The sequence below is a fragment of the Dipodomys merriami genome, unplaced genomic scaffold (genome assembly GCF_024711535.1).
Source record: "Dipodomys merriami isolate MVZ:Mamm:240054 unplaced genomic scaffold, mDipMer1.0.p SCAF_37, whole genome shotgun sequence".
Lineage (NCBI taxonomy): Eukaryota > Metazoa > Chordata > Mammalia > Rodentia > Heteromyidae > Dipodomys > Dipodomys merriami.
In genome coordinates, this window is record NW_027205270.1 from 4,794,606 (window position 1) to 4,801,180 (window position 6,575).

The window sequence follows — 6,575 nt, forward strand, 5'->3', positions numbered from 1 at the left end:
TCAGTCATGGGGCCTGAATTCTGGGCTTGGGCTCTGTCTGTCCCTCAGCTTTTCAGCTCAAGGCTAGCACTCTACCACTTGAGCCACAGTGCCACTTCTGGCTTTTTCTACTTATGTGGTGCTCAGGAATCAACCCAGAGCCTCATGCATGCAAGGCAAACACTCTACCACTGAGCCACCTTCCCAGCCCAATCTGGCTACTTTTATTAAAGTCACTCATATGAACTGGCATCCCATGAGCTTTTCATGATTATAGTCCTGTTTCAAATCTCCCCCAAGTGCCATAACTTTGATCAAGTAGATTTTTTAGGAGTTTTAAAAAAATTTTTTATTGTAAAAATACTGTACAGAGGGGTTACAGTTACATGAACAAGGTAATGAGTACATTTCTTATCAAGGGTTGTTGCCTCCTCCTTTGTTTTTCCTCTACCATCACATCCCTTCCCTTCCATCTCCACAACTACACAAATATACATTATGTGAGAAAAATGTAGCCTGGGCTTTCCCCATTAGTATTAATACATCTTTTTTTTCTCTATTTAAGGTGTTTTTTTTAATTCAACCACAGGGTTTTTCATTGTAAGAAAATTTTCCATCAAAAAAGGATACTAACTCTCTTTCCTGGTTTTAATAAATTGGCATTTCATAAGATCCTATTTATTTAATATGACAGACACATAGAATTATATCTTTTTTTCAAAGACAATTTTTCACAATTCTAACTCATCTGAAAACATATAAATGATATAATGGAAAATCTTAGAATTTAAAGATAAGAAAATATCCTAACTTTTTTGAGTTTTAGCCAAAATCCAGAATATTCAATAGTTAATTTTTTTATTGTGCAGAGAAGATATCAATCTATTAACCAATTTTCTTTCATTGGTCTATCAGTATCCTAGAAACTGTAACTACATATGTGCATTATGTCATTTTGATACAACTGACTTTAAGATGAATATGCTTGCTCTGAGAGACTTTATCTAGTATTCCAAAGAGTCAACTTGGTGTAGGTCTGGAATGATAGGGGTTTTCTTTCTTTCCTGCCATCCTGTTCATTACAACTGCCATCATGTTAGAACAAAAATTATGTTTCTTTGTGAAGCCTAATATTGGCATCAATCTCAACTCACTAGGTGAAATTACAAAAATTTAAATTTTGTTAATTCCTAAAACAAAAAGAATTACTGCTGGCTTTTACTTTGAGTCAAAAACAAGAGAAGATTTTTAAATAAAATATTTTCTAGTTATTGTTCAGGAGATTGTGATGAGAAAATTACATTTCTTAGAAAGATTTGTTGCCCATGTAATTGTAACTCCTCTGTATGGTATTTTCACAATTAAAAAAAAAAAAGAAGAGAGATTTGTGAGCCTACAAATTCAATGTGCTTTGAGGTATGTTGACAAACCCTGGTGCATATTGGTTTTCTTTCTGCTTTGCTGAACAAGAGCAGTGTTAGCAAAACCAAATAACTAAAGTAGGAAGATTTTAAATGTTTTATTATTTTGATGTAGTAATTTATAAATGTTGATACTATATAGGACCAGAAATATGAGGGTCTCCTACTTATGTAACAGGGAGCCTGATCCTCTGTTCCCTACCACAATCCTGTTTCTTCTTTTTCCCTTCTCTTTTATTATCACTTATATTTCTCCTTCTTCTCATTCCTAGTTCATATTTTCTCAGCTGCCACCTAGAAATCCCTATCTACTCATATGGAACATGAGTTGTTCTCCCTCCAAATTCCATTTCTTTAAAAAACTGGACTTGAACCCAAGGCCTGAGTGCTGCCCTTTTGCTCAAAGCTGTTGTTTTTCCATTTGAGCCACAGCTCCATTACCTGGTCTTTAGTGGTTAATTGGAGGTAAGAATCTCATAGAATTTCATTCTTTGGTTAGCTTCAAACTGTGATCCTCCAGTCTCAGTCTCTTGAGTATTTAGGATAACAGATATGAGACATCAAAGCCTGCTCTAGTTATTTATTCTTATATTCTAATATTTATAACATGTACTTTTTTAGATTATAAAAGTAATTAAGTCTACTACTTTAAATTATTGAACAAAAGATTGAATAAAATAAAAATTACCTGTCATGCTAAGAATGAGAAAACTATAATCTTATTTGAGACTGTATTTCCTTTTTCCTTTAGTAGCTTCCAGTCAACCCTCAGAATTTTCAACTGAAAAAACAGAGACATTCTTCTTGAGTTCTTTCCAATCCAACTGGTCCAGGTATCCTATTAAGGTTTTCACTACTTTCTATGGTTTTCATTCATATCACATATTCAATATAGGTATAAAGAATTATAATGTTTCATCCTGAGATTCTGCTCTGCCTTCTTGCTTATGATGGCTAAGATCTTAGGAAATGAGCAAATCAATAGAAACATAAAATTTTGAACTGTATCATATAACTGTTTTACAATTTGTATACAACTGACATTCTAATCTATTTCCTTGGTCATTGTTGAATATATATATATATATCTGTATATCTAATATTTGTATATACAAGTTTGTAACTATAAGAAGCTATTTTCCATCTTATGTGGTCAAATAATTAATAGTTTCTTGATGATTCTGCGTTATTAGAAAAACTTCCAAACATATTTACCAATATTTTCCACTAGTTGATGGTGGTGCTGTTCATATTTAAACATTTAATTTTCTGGATTTTTTCAATTTCTTGTTATGAAAATATAGGAAATGGTGTAGCACCCTTGTTGTTGTATTATCACCCAGATTCAAACTATGTATGTATGCTCAATCCTGTTTCATTTATATTCTTGCTAACTTCTCCCTTTTGATGATTCTGAGATAAATCAAAGATGCCATGTTATTGATCTGAAATGTTTCCCCAGGTATCTGTGAAAGAACAGAGTGGTTTAAGATCACATAACCACAACATTACTGTCAAATCTAAAACAATGAGTAATTATTCTTCATTACCTTAACTTTTTTGTTTAGTGTCTGAAGGAGGAATCTCTACCATTTTTAAAAGCTCCTGGTTTTTGTCATCTATATTATCACTATATCTTCCCTTTTGTGGTTTTGTGTTTCTCTTCCAGGCATCTCAGCAGTAGGGTCCACCTTTATCTTTCTTCTTGTCTGACTTGAAATTCATGTGCCTGGCTCTACTAGTTTATTTCCTTGTTCTGTTGTTTCCTGCTGACTTGCAACCAGCATGAATAGTTTTTATTCATTCATTTATTTATTTATTTACAAATTTAGTGCATTTGAGAACCTTTTCAAGGTGTTAATATGGTATTATATACACTGTGTGTGTGTGTGTGTGTGTGTGTGTGTGTGTGTGTGTGTGTGTGTGTCATAGGGCTTGAACTCTGGGTCTGGGTGTTGTCCCTCAGTTCTTTAACTCAAGACAAGCACTCTATCACTTAGCCACAGCGCCACTTCTGATTTTCTGGTGGTTAATTGGAGATAAGAGTCGCATGGACTTTCCTGCCTGGGCTGGCTTTGAACTATGATTCTCAAATCTTGGCCTCCTGAGTAACTAGGATTACAGGTATGAGCCAATGGCACCCAGCTACTTGTCTTTTTATGAGTTAAATGTGGGATTAAATGATCAATTGAGCCATTCTGTCCCCTATTACAATTGACATAGTTCTGGGTGCACAACCTTTCAGATTAGGAAGAAACAGTTGCTTCATCAAGTTTCCTTGACAACTTCCTGTCACATTGCCCAGCTCTCTCAGGAGCAAGATGTAGGGTCCATCTTACTGATTTCCTTCAATTAGTATTGTCTTTGTTTTAACATACACTCTTCAGAATTTCCTGTTGGAGCTGTAGTCCTTGTGTGTGGCTGTATTACATGTTAAATTTCCTTCATTTTAATAGTTTGCTAGCTACTGCAATAAAGTTTTGTGATATTGGTTAGATAAGTACCTACACGCATATGGATGTTGCCAGAAAGTCACCTGGGAAAATGCAATAATATGTATTTCTACAATAGTCAAAGACTACTAATAGTTCATCAATTCAAAAAACTTTGAGCCTTTACTTACTATGTTGAGAAGGACATGTGGAAAGTTAGTAACAAGAGAGAGTTGATACAGCACTTGGAACTTACGTAAAAATTTATATTTTAAAAATTGTATTAGTCATTTTGCAGAGCTAGCATCAAAATACCTGGCAGAAACAGCTTAAAAAGAAGATTTTCTTTTGGTTCCTAGTTCCAGAAGTGTTATTCTATCCTGGTCAAACAGAGCAACTCACATCACGGTGGATAGAAAGCACAGAAAGAGGAAGGACTTGGAGACCTGATGTAACCTTCAGAGGTCTGACCTTTCAAAGTATTTTTAACCTCCAAAATAAGTGCCATTAGCTAGAGACTAAGCTGTTCAGGACATGATCCTGGGGAGACATTTCAGATTTAAACCATAACACAAATGGAGTGCTAATGCTTCTCAACTCAGAATATTGACTTATTTATCTCCTTTCACTTTGTTCCATGTAACTTCACTTTATTCCTGGACTTGAATTCAAATTCTTCACAAGATGAAGTATAGCCACATTCAGAGACCACTGAATTGTGAAAACAGAACGCAGAGTTGGAAAAACTTGATTTTCACTTCTCTGTTTTAGTGGTAAGACCCAAAGCATATTACTCACAAATTTTATTATTTTTTCTTTTTTATTGAAAAGATGATGAGTTGGGGGTTACAGTTACATTGGTAAGGCAATAAGTAAATTTGTTGTTAATCATTGTTACTCCATCCCTCTTTATCTCCTACTTACCCCTCCTCCCACCCAAGTTGTAATGTTCATAGTCAACATAGTGTCAAGTGAATACCAATGTTGCTGTGGTTCATCTGTTGTTCTGTTGTAAAAATTTGCATGTCATCCTTATGCAGGGGGCATGCTAATCTCTTGTTCCAATTTTAGTATGTGTGCTGCTGAAGTGAGCACACCAATTTTAAATTTAATATCAATAATTCTAAAATGGCTTGACAATTATTTTTCTCACAGGATATTTAGAACATTAGATGTCATAAACATAAAAATATTAGGTAACTGTATATATATATTAATATTAGCCTATATTATGAATGCCTCATAAATTAAGATGTTTAATAACGGCTAGTCATCACAGTAAGAGTTAAATAGCTAGAAAGAATCAATATCCTCTCATCTTTTTCTATGAAGACTGCTGGCTTGTTTTACTTCTAAAGTTACTTGCTGATTTCAAATTCTCAGATTCTGTAAATTGCAAAGGTTTTATAGCTAGTGGGAGTTTTTCAGGTTAAAGGTTAGTAATCACACATACTGTGTCCTTCTGAGTCTTAGACTAGAGTGCTAGAGGCTGCCTGTCCTAGCAAACAGACTCTGGGGAGATATTTGCACTCGAGATGTGTATTGAGAGTACTCATGGTGGCAATTCCTGTTTGCTGAGAGAAGCAGTTTTCACAGAGAGGGGAGCTGAACTGATGCATTCACAACTAAGTCTCAGGTCATCAGTCTTCTATTGTTTACCTCTCCAGTACATATCAATTATCTAACTTTGGTTTAGGTGAATTAACCCTTTTTGAGCCTTAGTTTCTATGCATACTCTTATTTGAGAGGATTAAAAGAGAGTATCCCTGGTATCCCTGGATTATGTAAATTGGAAATGTAAGTGTGTTATAATTGCCTCTGATGGCATGACTGGTTCTATGACACGAGATACCGTATTGCCTGGCTGTAACACATTTGAATCTGATTGCTGGATCAGAATTATAGCAAAAGGTCCTGTTTGCTTACATTTGAAAAATTTCAAATGAATCCCCCAGTTGCTTGAGGATAGTTTTGCTATGATCTGAGTATGACACTGCCAAAATTCAGGTGTCCATATTGTGATATTAACTGTTTAGAGCCTTTAAGAGGTATTAGTCTGAGAATAAGACTCAGGCTCTTATAAAAGCTGCACCACAGAATATCTTACTTTCTTGTTCTTCTGCCTTCTACTTTGTGAGACATAGAATTCCCACACCAAGCTACAAGAAGTATCCTGGAAGTAGTGTATATTCTAACAGCTGAACTGGCCAGTGCTGGTGTTGGATAATCCAATCACCAGAATTGTAGGAGATTTCTGTTCCTTTTTTTTTATTGTTAAGGTGATATACAGAGGGGTTACAATTACATAAGTAAGGTAATAAGTACATTTCTTGTCAAATTTTTTACCCCGGCTCTCATTTTTCTCCTACTTTTCCTTCTTTGCAATCCCCCCAAGTTGTACAGATCATTTCCAACATATTGTCTTTTGAATATCACAGTTGGTTCCCCCTTTGTCCTTTGTTTCACCATTCTGTTCCCCTTTCCTTCCCTAATTCAGATACTTGCATATACAATACTAGGGTACAGAATCAAATACAGTGACAACAGAAGATATAGCATAGGTGGAAGAACATACAAAAGAAATAAGAAATCACATAGGACATTAAAAGCACAACCACAAAGGAAAACCCCTTGTGTCCATGTCTTGGAGTTCATTTCGTTTAGCATCATCTTATATGGTTATATGTACGTAGTTATCGTGCTATTCTGCTCAGTCTGTTTTTAATAAATGACTCATTCTGTA

At 34.9% G+C, this 6,575-nt stretch overlaps 1 pseudogene; it reads right to left on the bottom strand.

Annotated features, from left to right (window-relative positions):
* Positions 1-4,826: 4,826 nt before the first annotated feature.
* Positions 4,827-4,927, bottom strand: LOC138804728 (U6 spliceosomal RNA; annotated as a pseudogene).
* Positions 4,928-6,575: the final 1,648 nt, after the last annotated feature.